Source organism: Nyctereutes procyonoides, unplaced genomic scaffold (genome assembly GCF_905146905.1).
Source record: "Nyctereutes procyonoides isolate TBG_1078 unplaced genomic scaffold, NYPRO_anot_genome, whole genome shotgun sequence".
Lineage (NCBI taxonomy): Eukaryota > Metazoa > Chordata > Mammalia > Carnivora > Canidae > Nyctereutes > Nyctereutes procyonoides.
In genome coordinates, this window is record NW_026575140.1 from 75,466,754 (window position 1) to 75,481,090 (window position 14,337).

The window sequence follows — 14,337 nt, forward strand, 5'->3', positions numbered from 1 at the left end:
GGAGACAAGTTGCTTACGTGTCGTCATCTGCAAAATGAGGATAATGAACCTCTACATCACAAGATAAATATGAGTTGTCAGCGAGAGAATGTGTCCCAGGCACATAGTGGCTCAATTAACGTCACCGTGCCTTTGCCAGGGGAGCAGCGTGGCCTGGTGGCAAAGTGACATTCGGGCCTGGCCCCTCCTCTGCTCCAGCAGCCTGACCTCACCTTACCTCTGTGAGCCTCAGTTTCTGCATCCAGGGGAGTGGCGTGTAATATGAGCCTCACTGGGCTCCTGGGACAACAAAACCTCTGAGCGGAGGACAAGCACATTGGAGGAGTGCGGTGAAGGACAGGGACAGTGAATCAATGGGCCGCGGAGCGAGAGGGAGAGAGCTCTGCGGAACGGGGGGCTGGAAGGCAAGCAAGTGGCAATAGCCCCCCTCACTCACTGCCCACTTGTGGGGCTCTGGCCCACCGGCCCCGGGCCCTCGCCCGCCCGTTGCACGTGGCATTGATGGATGCTCAGGCTGCAACCGCGGGCTGCAGCCAGGATCAATACTCTAATCAACACCACACGGAACCGCCAGCGCTTTTCCCCACCCCAAACTGGGTGGGAGGAGGACTTGAGGGTTGCCGAGAAGGGGGAGAGATTAACTTCCACGCAGAGAACTCACTCGATGAATAATTGAATCAGTGGGAGAGGAGGAGGGTCGGGCCGGGGAGAGAGCACAGCCAGAGCCAGAGGAGCCAGTCTGACTGCAGGGGGGAGGGGGGGTGCGGGAGGCAGTGCCTCCTGGGCTGTCCTGGCCGGAGAAAGGGATTCGGGACAAGGGTGCAGGCTCCGATGGGACAGGGCGTCGTCACCTCCTGCTCTGCAGGCCTTCCGCCACGTGCCCCGACCCGCATGCTACGCCAACGCATTATCTTCATCCTGACCCCTTCTCTTCTCAAGCCTCGTGCCAGGCCCTGGGTCTGGGGCTCCCACGCAGACCCCAGAATGGCCTTTCCCTCCACACCGCCCTGGAGTGTGAACTTACGTGGTCCTAGGGCCGGGTCACGGCCATGGGCTTCTGTCTGCATTCCCTTCTGCCCAGGACCCCAGGCTTCCTCCCCTCCAAGGGCCAGAACCTTTTGCCGGGAGCCCAGTGCTTGTTCCTGGCCTCGCCCCGAGTCCTGCTAGCTCATCTGCCGCAGTGGTTTTGTCCACCTGCTTACTAGGTGCCAGGCCTTCCTCTCCTGAGTGACCAGTGCAGTGGTGAGTTCCGGGGATGAGTTCAGATCTTGGCTGTCGCTCTAGCTGCACTCTTTGGAGCCAGGCTCTGCTGCCAAGCTAGGGCCTGTGCACCCCACATCGTTCCAGAGAGGAGATGTGGGCATCTCCCCCTGCCCACTGGTGCTAAGAGCCTTGCAATCCCAGCATCTGAGTTCCATGGGAGGCACACGGGGGAAGAGACTTGGTCCTAGTCATAGCTCTGCCAGGGTTTAGCTGTGTGGCCTTGGATGAGTCATTTCATGTCACTGAGCCCCACTTCACTCAGCTATACGAGGACAGCCATCTCTGCCCTCCTGGCCCTAAGAGGTTTCTGAGGGGAGAGAGTGCAGTGATGCTTCCTAATGGCCCAGGAAGGCTCAGCCAGGAAGGGACAGGACGGGGCTCAAGCTGAGGCTGCTGACTCCACACCTCGTGATACCAATCCACCAAACCACACTGACTCCCGGCGTGGAAATAATATAGGAACGCAAGCAATGGATGCATGTGGGTGGAATATGGGAGAAGTTGGGGGAATCAGGGACAGGACCCCATATCTCATCTTCTGGCATCTGTCTCCAGTTCTTGCAAACCAATCCCGGGTGTCCACAGAAGTCTGTGCTCAGGGTCAGGGCTCAGGGAGATGGAAATGTGACCGCAAAGCCTGGCTAAACCAGGGGGATCTACAGTCAGCAATACTGTCCCTGGACAGCCCGCCACCATCCCTCTCCCTAAACCACCTAGAATGTCACAGCTAGAAGAGACTTTACAGCTGAGATCCCCTGAATTAACTCCAGGGCCACTGCTCTTTACATGAAGATCGGTGGTTTGCAAACTGGGTTCCTAGGGGAATCCTGGGCCTGTAGAGATGCCCTGGAGGGACCGTGATGGGGGAGGTCATGGGGGTGGGGTGAAAAGGACTTTGCCCCCTCACCCCTGTCCTCCATCTCCATTTCAGTGACAGCCATTCCCTCCGGTTTGATCTGTATTTCATTTCCAGGTCAAATGTCTAAAACTGAACCGGTGGCCCTGCGCTCCGCCCACTGCAGTCTCCTGCACCAGACCAGACCCTGCCCCTCACCCCTCCTCTGCACACTGTCCTCATCTGCCCCTCATGTGCTCCTCTCCCAGACCACATCCCTCTTCACCTCTGCGCACACCTCTCTAAAATCCAAGCCAGTCCTCTAACTAACCAACCCTAGTGGCCAATCTCTGCCAAAGACACAGCGGCAGAACCCTACCACATATTGACACATATAACAACTCGAGGCTTCTGGAGGTGGTGCCTCCATTTCCTTTAAAGGTCTTGGGATAAGCCAGCTGGGGAGATGCTTCTGGTCAAGGAGGCCTTTTGGGACTGCTTTCCCCACGGTGACCTCGCAGGCCTGCCCTGCTGCCTGGAGCAACCAGGGTGCTGTGCCCTCCCCTGGGGCACAAAGCTGAGTCTCGGTGCCACGCTGGGCAGCCAGGGGGATCTGCAGAGTCTGTGGGTGGGGTGGAAAGCAGGAGCACAGGCTCTGGAGCCTTCTAAGCCTGGCTCTGCTCTGACCTTGGGTAAATGCTGTGCTTCAGTTCCCTGCTCGGAAATGGGGGTGATGACCAGAGCACCACCTCCAGGGGTGGGCATGAGGACACCTGGAACAGTGCCGAGCATGGAGTGCCTGCTGAGCTTGTGTTTGCTGTTGTGGGTAGGGTGGAGGCAGAGGCAGACGTGACCACCGTACAGGTGATTCACAGGTCTGAGGTCCTTCCATGCCCCACACTCCAGCTCATGTAATCATCCCCCTACCAGCATCTCCATTTTATAGATGGTGAGATGGAGGCTCAGAGCAGGCCCCATGTTATTAGGGCCTGACTCTGAACCCAGCCACCTCCCTACATTGCACCTAAGCTGCTGACGACTGCCCAAGTCTGCCTCCAATGTCAGAGTCACACCTGGGGCTCCCTGCAGAGGGCACCTGCTGCTTCCCTGAGACTGCCCCCTCTTCCCAGGCAGCCACACCCACTCTGTCCCCTCTCTATCTCTGCTCACGTCCTATTCTTCCAGGGCCTGGTCTGCTGAGCCACTGCATCCCTCCATCTGTTCTTTTCATCCTCACTTCGGCTCAAGGGCCTGACCTCGTTTAGGGGGGTTGATTAGGGAAGGGTGTGTGCATGCATGTGCGTATGTGTTTGTGTGTGCATACGTGTTAGTGTGTGCATATGTGTTTGCATGTACACATGTGTGCATATGCATGTGTACACATGTGTGTATTTCTGGGAGCATGTGAAACAGGGTGAGCATGTAGTGCAGTGTAGAGCATACAGGACAGGGTTGTGGGCTAGGAAACTTCAGCTGGGCTCTGCAGATTCCTGGCCATGGTTCTCAAACTAGCACAGCATCCGCTAGGGACCAGGTACTTAGCAAATGCCCACTGAAGGATGCATGTGCCCACCCGGCACAGACTCTGGAGGGCAGCATCCTGAGCAGGGCTGGTGGGGCTTTTCTCCTCCCAGGACAAAGTGTCTGTCATTTGTTGGCAGCTGCCATCTGTGGATGGAGTGCGTGGGGTTGGACTTCAAGCTCCCCTGTTCCTTTTTTTTTTTTAGAATTTTCTTTTTTTTTAATTTTTATTTATTTATGATAGTCACAGAGAGAGAGAGAGAGAGAGAGAGAGGCACAGAGACATAGGCAGAGGGAGAAGCAGGCTCCATGCACCGGGAGCCCGATGTGGGATTCGATCCCGGGTCTCCAGGATCGCGCCCTGGGCCAAAGGCAGGCGCCAAACCGCTGCGCCACCCAGGGATCCCCAAGCTCCCCTGTTCCATGTCCAGTGTGTAGACTCCATCCTGGACACAGAAGCCCCGCTCCCCTTGCCCCTGCCACCTGCTGTGGAAGCCATAGTGGAAACAGCTCAGGGAACAAGTGGGACTTGGGGACAAGCCTTACAGTGAATGGCACTTGTCGATGCCAGGAGGTGGTGGGCGAGTTGGCTCATGTCTCTGAGCATCTCTTCCTCTTCAGTGAAAGGAGGCTCCTCCTCCCTGCTCTGACGGTCTCCGGGGTTAAGAGGATGCAAGGGGATGGTAAGGACCTTCTCACTTGAAGACTATTGTCTAGTCTGTAAAATGGGGATATGTGCCTCCATGGGACAGGGCCAGTGTGCAGGGTCCTCGAGGCGGCTCATGTGAAGCTCCTTGCACAGTGCGTGGTAGGAGCTGGACAAAAGCAGCTGTTTCTAGTAAGTGCCGGCTCTCCTCCCTGGCGGGCTGACCCCGTGCTTGCCTCTTTCCCCGGCGGAGCGCTCTGCGGCCAGGCAGACAGGCCCAGGAACTCTCCGGACGGTTCATCTTCCAGGATTCTTTGTCCCAGGCGAACAAAGCCCTGGTGTACTTCCCTCGAGGGTGATGTCATCCTGCCTCTAGAACAAAGCCGTTGCTAGCACTACCGTCTGGGGGTCCTGGTGGAGCTGTGTGCCCGGGCTGCGACTGTGTGACATTTGCTCTGGAGGCTTAAAGTCAGCCCTGGTCTCCATCCAGCCCAGCGTGAGGAAGAGGAGACGGGGTTCTGGGGCCCTGGTGGGGGGCACATACCTTGCTTGGCTACTGGTTAGGAAGCAAGCAAAGCTCAGGGAGCAGTGGCTTGGCCAGAGAGGCCCCATCTTATTTCTACCCCGGCGTCAAGGACTGGAGCCCCAGGGTGGGGGTGTGGGCTGTGAGTCTGGGCACGGGTGTCCCCACCCTGGAGCCGGGGTGCCCTGCAGCACTCCCCCCAGCATCACCAAGGGGCTGATAAGGCATTGGAGACAGCAGACCCCTCTGGGAATGACAGGTGCCACCTGGCGCATCCCCTGGGCAGGTTTGCAGCCCTCTTGCCTGATGCCCTCCCTCCCTCCTTCATCCTGTCCTCCTGTCTCCTGTTGGGACAGGACAGGTGTGAGTGGCCCCAAGGGCCGAGCCCCTCCCAGGGCTCCCCGGGCCTGGCGCCTGGCGCCGGCCCCGCTGCAGAGCCCATTTCTGCTCCATTAGGCTGGCCATGAAATGTGTTCAAAGGTTCCTGTCGGGAACAGAAGCTGCCACCGCATAAAACATGCAGAACACAAAGCGCTCCTTTTCCTCCCGGATGTGGTGTCGCCGGTAGGTCCTGTACTCTGGGGCCTCAGAGCAGGGCCTGGAAAGGAGCTGGATCCCCGCTTCCCTCAAAGAAACAACCCGCTTGTGGCAAATAAAACAGGAAAGTTGAAATACAGTCGCAGTTTAGTTCAAGCTGGATATTATAGCTTCAGGGGAGGCTCAGAAGGAAGGAGCGGAGAGCCAGGGACAGGAGAGAGGAAGCCGTGAGCACCATGACCGTCCAATTTCCTCAGAGAATCAGGGACCCTCAAGGCTCTGAGGGGCTGGGGCGCTGAGGGGCGGCTGACCTAGCAGCTTCTGGGGAGCAGCTCCTGCGGGGGGGGGGTGGAGTGGGGCCAGGCCGGGTGCTCCCTGCTGCTGCTTGGCCGTGCTGGGCATCGTGGGGGGCCTCGCCCACCTGGCCACCTGGCCGCAGCCCTGGCTGCCCCATCCCCGTGCTGTTTGAGCATCGCTCTCTGGCTGGCCACACATATCCCTGGGCTGTGGCCTGCCACATCTGTCACCTACACCGGTGGGGCTGCTGGTGTGACTTGCCCGTTCCTGGCGGTGTGAGTGCAGGCTGCTGACGGCTCACAGCTGTCCCTTCTGCAGAGAACTGCCCTCTGCCCAGGTGAGTTACCTCCCCGGCAGCTCCTCGGGGCAGCCACCAGCCAACCTGCAACAGGCTGACACAGGGAACAAAGGCCTGAGTGCCTTGCCAGGAGCAGAGGTAGTTTATGCTCCACAGTGACCACCATGCATCAGGCACAATGTTGATGTGCCCCAAGACCCCATCCTTCCTCATGCCCTTCCCTCCGTGGCTTCCCTTACTCCTTTATGGGTTTTGGCTGAAGAGTACTCCCCCAAGAAGTCATGAACTGTGAACACCTGCATCAGGCTCTGCTGCTAAGGAACCCAAACCTAGGACCAGCTGGGTGGCCTGGAGCAAGTCATCTGACAATGTGCGCCCCAGTGCCCTCAGCCACGAAGGGGGCAACAGCATCTGCTTATGGGATTTGCTGACACAACCACAGGAGGCATTATAGGTGGACTCTTTGCCCTCTGTTAGGTCACTTTCAAATTTAATGGCTTAAAACAACACACATTTATGATCTCACCATTCTCAGGGGGTGGGGTGGGGTGGGGGCAGAAGTCCAACCTGGGTCTCACGGGGCTAAAACACAGGTGTCAGCAGGATTGCATTCCTTTCTGGAAGCTCAGGAGAGAATCTGCTCTCTTGCTTCTGGAGGTCTCTGCATTTCCTTGACTTGGCAGTCCCTTCTCCCCATCTTCAAAGCCAGGAATGACCAAGGAAGTCTCCCTAGTATTGCATCACTCTGAGCCTGACTCTCCTGCCCCCCTCTTTTACTGATAAGGACCCTTGTGATCACATTGCACCCCGCACCATAATCCAGGATAATCTCTCCATCTCAAGATCCTTAACTTAACCACATCTGCAGAGTCTCTTTTGCCATGGAAGGGAGCATATTCATGGGTTCTGGAAGAGGAGATAGACACTCGGGGGGCATTATTCTGTCTACAGCAGACCCAGTGGATCTGCTTACTTCCTCTCCTTAGGCAGGTTATTTCCCCCCTTTGGGACTATTTCTACCTTGTTAATGTAACGATGGGGATTAAAAGGGGATCATGGGTGTGAGGGGGATTGCAAATGGATTAGAGAAGTAGAGGCTGGTCCTGTGGTATTCATGGTATCCCCTCCAGATTCTGTGCCCTGTGTGTTCTCTTCTCTCGAAGCCCTTCTCCCTGCTCTCCTGTGAACAAAGTTTTCTGGGGATCCCTCTGTAGGGGAATGCTCGAGATGCTCTTGAGAATGGGGTAGAGAGATCAGGGCTTCTGAGCCTGTTGAGGACAGGGATGAGGGGTGCTAAATCCAGAGCATGTCTTGCCCAGAGCATGTCTTCTTGGTGTGAATTTTCAGGAAGGGATGAGCAACCAGATGGAGAGGGAGGAATGGCTGCAAATGACTTGGCATCTGGGAGACAACCAGGCATGGGGGGTGGAGTCGCCAGTCATGGTGGGAGCAGAAATTCAGCTAATGGCAGCTAGACTACTGGTAAATTTTCTTCATTTCTACTTTTCAACTTCCAGTTAAGTTCCTCATGAAAAGGCGCCTGTATCAGCTGTGTCAAGCAGAAGAAAAGGAAGGGGTTGGGTTTGGGGAGCACTGGGGCCAGGGAGAGGAGTGCAGAGGAAGAGGCCAGGCAGCGGGGTAGCAGAAGTGTAAGTGGGAGCCTCCAAGGGGAAACCATTTGCCTCCAAGGCAAACCATTCAGGGGCATAGCATCCTCCAGGAAGTCCGCCCAGACTGGGTTGTGTGTGCCCTACTTGTCTTGCTGCTCCACTGCGATGATCTGGTTAGGGGTCCATACATCCCATGATGCTGAGTCTCCTGGGGAACAGAGGTGCCATCCTGCTCTTCCTGCATCCCAGGATCCCGCTCTTAGCCACCACTTACTAGGCAAGGGACCAAGGTGAGAGCAAGAGACTACCCACATCCTCATCATGTCTGCCCTGTTGGCAAGTCTGTTGTGGCAAAGAAGCCCAGTGAAGACGAGGGCCAAGTCTCCCTAACTCTCTGCACATCAAGTCCAGCCTTTCTGTGGCCAATTAGATACTAAAAATAGAAGTGTCTTGACATTTCTCACTGCTCAAAAACCTTGGTGTGAGTTCTGGCCAGGAAGACAGATTTGAGATCAAGACCCTAGTGGGTCGGAATTCTCTGACAGACCTTGGGCAAGTCACTTCCGTCTTCTGGATTTCCTTCTCTTCCCTTCGCCTCAGTTTCTCTAAGGGGGTAATTAAAATTGCAAGATACTTAAAGTGTATATCATGATGATTTGACATGATATATACGTTGTACAAGGATCCCTCCACCTAGTTAATTATCACATATTTATCTTTTTTCTTAAAATGTGAGAACTTCTACTTGCTGAGCAAATTTCAGTTATGCAATATACTGTTATCAACTATTGTCACCATGTCATACATTAGATCTTCACACCTTACTCATCTTATAGCTGAAAGTTTGTATCCTTTTACCAACTTATCTATTTCTCCCCAGCCTCAGCCCCTACTCTTTGTTTCTATAAGTTTGAACTCTTTTTTTTAAAGAATCCACATATGTACATAAATGCAACTGATTTTTCTTTGCATATTGATTTCATATCCTGAAAATTTCCTGGACGTACTGAATTTCCTTATTTTTCCTTCCTCCTCCCCACCCCTTTCTCTTCCTCCTCTACTTCCTCCTTCTGCAGTTTTATTGAGGTATAATTGACAGATATTTAAGGTGTTCAAATGGGTACATTTTGACATGTATATAATTGTGAACCATCACCACAATTAGATACTGAACATTGAAGGGGTACAGAACATGCCACTTCAAAATATACTGCTTTTGCTTATTGATGATTTTGTGCTGGGAGCCCTTGAGAAACAGAAGATGCAGAAAGGACTCTCTGACCTCCCCTTTCTACCTAAAAGCAGGTCACAACATTTCCTGGGAGAAAGACACTCTCCCTGTACCACGAAGAGGAGAACATTTTTATCATCAGAAACTGAGAATTAACACCGAGGTGGTTCTGTGCAGACAGACCTACCAAAGTAATTCTGATCTTCCATTACTTTCTCCATGTCTCCTAGTCACTGTGTCACAGCTTACTGGCTCTGGTCTAAGCTTGTCTTATTTGTCATACCCCACAATATATCATTCTTAGTTTAAAAAGAATACAAAATTTGGGGCCTTAATGGTATCTTTGGTCTTCATTTTCCTTTTGAAGACTTTTGTGTGGAAGTAAAAATGTTAAGTCAAGTGTGCATGCTTTTTTCCTATTTTCTCATGTCTCATGTCAATTTAGTTATTAGGCCCAGTCACGGAACCTAAGAGAGTAGAAGGAAGTTTTTCCTCCTCTGTAACATATCCATCACCCCTCAAAGTTTCTTCTTGCCTACTGAGAATCCCTCCTGGCAGCTTCTTCCCTCTTCAAAGTCTATGGTTCTAAAGTGAGATGATGGCCTCCAATCTGATGGTAGGAATAAGGGTTTACAAATTGAGAGGATTCCCTTCTCAGACTTGGGAGAGGAGGTATGTACCAGCAGACAGTTTCTCTGCAGGGGTAGGGTGGTAAGGGGGCTTGAGGAGAGGGCTGGAGAGGATGCTTAATTGGCAAAGCTGGGAATTCAGTCAGGTGATAATGTTATGGGTGCTAATAAAGATGAAAATTATTTTATTCATCAGAAAGACCCTGCTTGCACTTCACCCAAGTGCATGGAGCTGGAAGACAAAGAATGGGAGAGAAAAGGAGGGATTTGTGCTGATCCTCAGTAGAGCAAGAAAAAAGGAATTTGAGAAGAGGAGGAAGGTGTATCCAGGAGAGACAGGTGGTAGTAGGGTTTTATGGAAGCAAGGGCGGGTCAGTCAAGCTTGGAAGTAGAATCCTCCTGGCAAAAGTGAGGGCTCTCAGCTTTGGTTCCTTTGGTCAGTTAAAAAAATACCTACTATGTCCCAGGCACTGTACTAAGTACAGGGAAATATCGTCTCACATAGGAGACAATATGTACACAGATACCATTAATAAATATCTTAACCACTGTGATATAAATATTGACAGAAGAACTGGGGCATCGTGGGATAAGCAACCATAGCCTGGAGGTTCTGTGAAGATTTTCTTGTTGAGCCCTGTGCCTTTAGAAATATTGGAACCAAAGATGGCTGAAAAGTAGCTTCTTGACAACAATCACCACTGCCTGAGAGTCTCATGGGAAGAGGAAAGGACCTAGAGGCTTTGGGAGTTGAGATCAAATCCATGATACCTGGGGGAGGTAGGCGATAGCATCTAGTGCAGGAAGTTTGGGCTGGGGCAAAGGGACATTTTGAAGAGATAACACTAATAGAATAGTGATGTTACTATATGACATGGATTGTGCTATTATTAAAATGCAAATGTTTACCATTATTTTTCTAAGAGTAGCCTTAGCACCAACAGGAATTGCCTGGTATCTTGTTTGAAAGGAAATTTTGAATACACCATAACTAAGTGGGATTTCTTCTGGGGTTGCAAGGATGGTTCAATATCCACAAATCAATTGATGTGATAAACCATGTTAACAAGATGAAGGACAAAAATCATATAATGCTATCAATAGATGTAGAAAGAGCATTTGACAAAATTCAACATCTATTTATAATAAAAACTCTCATCAAAGTGGGCATAGAGGGAACACATCTCAACATAATAAAGGCCACATATGACAAGCCTTCAGCTTACATCATACTCAATTATGAAAGGTGAAAGCTTTTTCTCTAAGATCAGAAAGAAGACAAGGATGTCCATTCTTGCCACTTTATTCAACATAGATTTTTGGAAGTCCTAGCCAAAGCAACTAGGAAAAAAAGAAAGAAAGAAAAAGAAAATTTTCCAATTAACAAAATTGGAAAGGGAGAAGTAAAACTATCACTATTTGCAGATGACCTGATGTTATATCTAGAAAACACTAAAGACTCCACCCCAAACTGTTAAAACCAATAAACTAATTCAATAAAGTCACAGGATACAAAATCAATACACAAAAACCTGTTGTATTTCTTTATACTAATAATGAAGTATCAGATAGAAAAATGAAGAAAGCAATCCCATTTACAGTTACATCAAAAAGAATAAAATACCTAGAAATACATTTAACCAAGGAGGTGAAAGAACTACACCCTGAAAACTGTAAGACATTCATGAAGGAAATTGAAGAAGACTCAAATAATTGGAAAGATATACCATGCTCATGGATTAGATGAATTAATATTGTTCAAATGCCCCTATTACCCAAAGGAATCTACAGATTCAATGCAATCCCCATAAAAATTCCAATGGTATTTTTCACAGAAATAGGACAAACAATCCTAAAATGTGTATGGAACCACAAAAGACCCTGAATGGGCACAGCAATCTTGAGAAAGAAGAACAAAGCTGGAGGCATCATTTCCCTGATTTCAAAGTATATGACAAAGCCAATAGGTTTTTTTTTTAAAAGATTTTATTTATTTATTCATGAGAGACACACAGAGAGAGGCAGAGCGAGAAGCATGTTCCATGCAGGGAGCCTGATGCAGGACTCAGTCCCAGGACCCCAGGATCATGCCTTGAGCCAAAGGCAGACGCTCAACCACTGAGCCTCCCAGGCATCCCAACAAAGTCAGTAGTTAAAACAGCATGCATAAAAACAGACATGTTGAGCAGTGGAACAGAATAAAAAGCCCAGAGATAAACCTACACATACCTGGTTAATTAATTTACAGCAAAAGAGCTAAGAACATACAATGGAAAATGGATAGTTTCTTCAATAAATGGTGCTGGGAAAACTGGACAGCCACATGCAAAAGAATGAAACTGGACCACTTTCGTACACCATTCATAAAAATCTGTTAAAAATGAATTAAAGACTTGAATGTTGGACCTGAAACTGTAAAGCTCCTAGAAGAAAACACAGATGACAAAATCCTTGACATTGGTCTTAGCACGGATTTTTAAAATCCGACACCAAAAATAAAAGCAGTAAAAGCAAAGATAAACAAGTGGGACCATACCAAACTCAAAAAGTTTCTATACCATCAACAAAACTAAAAAGGCCACCCATAGAATGAAAGAAAAGAATTGCAAATCATATATCTGACAAAGGACTAATATCCAAAAAATATAAAGAACCTATATAGCTCAATGGCAAAACCCCAAATTATCCGATTAAAAAATGGGCAGAAGATCTGAATAGACATTTTCCCAAAGAAGAGCAAGTGGCCAACAGGTGCATGAAAAGATACTCAGTGTCACTCATCAGCAGGGAAATGCAAATCAAATCCATGATGAGATAGCACCTCACACCTGTTAGAATGGCTATTCTCAAAGAACAGGTATTGGCGAGGATGTGAAAAAAAGGGAACCCTGGTGCACTGTTGGTGATAATGTGAATGGGTGCAGCCACTGTGGAGGTTCCTCAATAGATTACAAATAGAACTGCCACATAATCCAGGAATCCACTTCTGGGTATTTATCTGAGGGAAATAACAACAGCAAGACCTTCCCCCACCTCAATTTGGAAAGGTATCTGCACTTGAACGTTCACTGCCGTGTTATGTACGATAGCTAAATATGGTAACAACTCCATGTCCATCGACAGATAAATGGGTAAGGAAATTGTAAGATGGAATATTATTCAACCATAAAAAACAATGAAATCTTGCCATTGTGACAACATGGATGGACCTGGAAGGTATTATGCTAAGTGAAATAAGTCAGAGAAAGACAAATATTGTATGATTTCTCTTACATGTGTAATCCAAAAAGTAATAAACCACATCATCAAAAGACTCCAAACTTATAGATACAGAGAACAGATTGGTGTGGTGTTTGCAAGAAGTGAGAGGTAGAGAGTGGTGGGAGAAATAGGTGAACTGTTTTTTAAAAAAATCTATTTTAAATAAATTGAAAGAAAATTTAAAAAGCAGATTTGGGACCTGTTCATCTCCCACTCACCCCACTCCTTACCCACTGATTTGGAATTCTAGAGGGGCCATGAGTGATTCTAGGATCCAAAATTAATAAATATCCAGATGTCTCTTTTATAAAAGGTTTTTTTTTTGAGAGAGAGAGAGAGAATGAGAGAGAGAGAGAGAGCGCGAAAGCATGAGGCAGCAGGGGGGAAGGGCAGAGGGAGAGAGAATCTCAAGCAGGATGGTGCTGACTGCAGAGCCAGACAAGGGGCTTGATCTCACGACCATGAGATCATGACCTGAGCCAAAATCAAGAGTCAGATGCCTAACTGATTGAGTCACTCAGGCACCCTCAGATGTCTCCCTCTATTTTTAAAAAATATTTTATTATTTATTTTAGAGAGAGAGAGAAAGAGAGCAAGCGAGCATGTGTGCACGAGCAGGGAGAGGGACACAGAGAAAAGGTGAGAATCCCAGGCAGACTCCATGCTGAGCACAGAACCACACTTGGGACAGGTTCCATCCCATGACCTGGAGACTATGACCTGAGCTGAAACCAAGAGTCAGAAGCCCAACCGACTGAGCCACCCAGGTGCCCCACCCAGATGTCCCTTTTTAAATTTAAACTTTGAATTAAAGAATACATATATTTTAAAAAGTCACAAATATGCACCTTGATGAATTCTCATGAACACACCATGTCTAGACACAGCACATCACCAGCCCCTAGCAGCGCCCTTTGCCTGATTCCAGCCTTCCTACTCCCTCCACCAAGGGTAACCCCCACTCTGGCTTCTAACACCGTAAGTTAATTTTGCCCTTACCTTTCCTTACCTTTATGTAAATGAAATCAGAAATATGTACTCGTTTGTGTCTGGCAAAATTTCCCTGAGCAGCCGGTGAGTCTGGGTAAAGGCTTTCTTCCCTCAGCACTGTTTTAGAGATTTATTTGTGTTGCAGATGACTGTTGTTTTTCATTCTTATTGATGTATAGTATTCCTTTGTATGGCTTTACACCATCTATTTATCCACTGATATTTGATGGGTATTTGGGTTGTTTTCAGTTGAGCTATTGCAAATAGCGCTGCTGCGGTCATTCCTGCCTGATATTTTGGTGCTCGTATACACACATTTCTGTGGGGGTGGAGCTGCTAGGTCCGAGCATATGGTTAGGTTGAGCTTTTGGAGATGGTGCCTGTGGGGGCAACCTCTAAGATGGCTCCATTGATCCCTGCTTCTTGGTCTTCACACTTGTCATGGACTGAACATTTGTGTCCAGCTCAAATTCGTATGTTGAAGCCTTAGGGCTTCCCAATGTGGCTGTGTTTGGAGATGGGGCCTCTGTGGAAGTAATTAAGGTAACAGAGGTCATTAGAGTACAGGCGCTGATCTAATGGGATTAGTGTCCTTATAAGAAGAGATCAGGGAGCTAGCTTGTTCTCTCTTATTTGCTTTATCATTTGTACTCTCTTACCACACTGTTCTGCTACACACACACACACACACACACA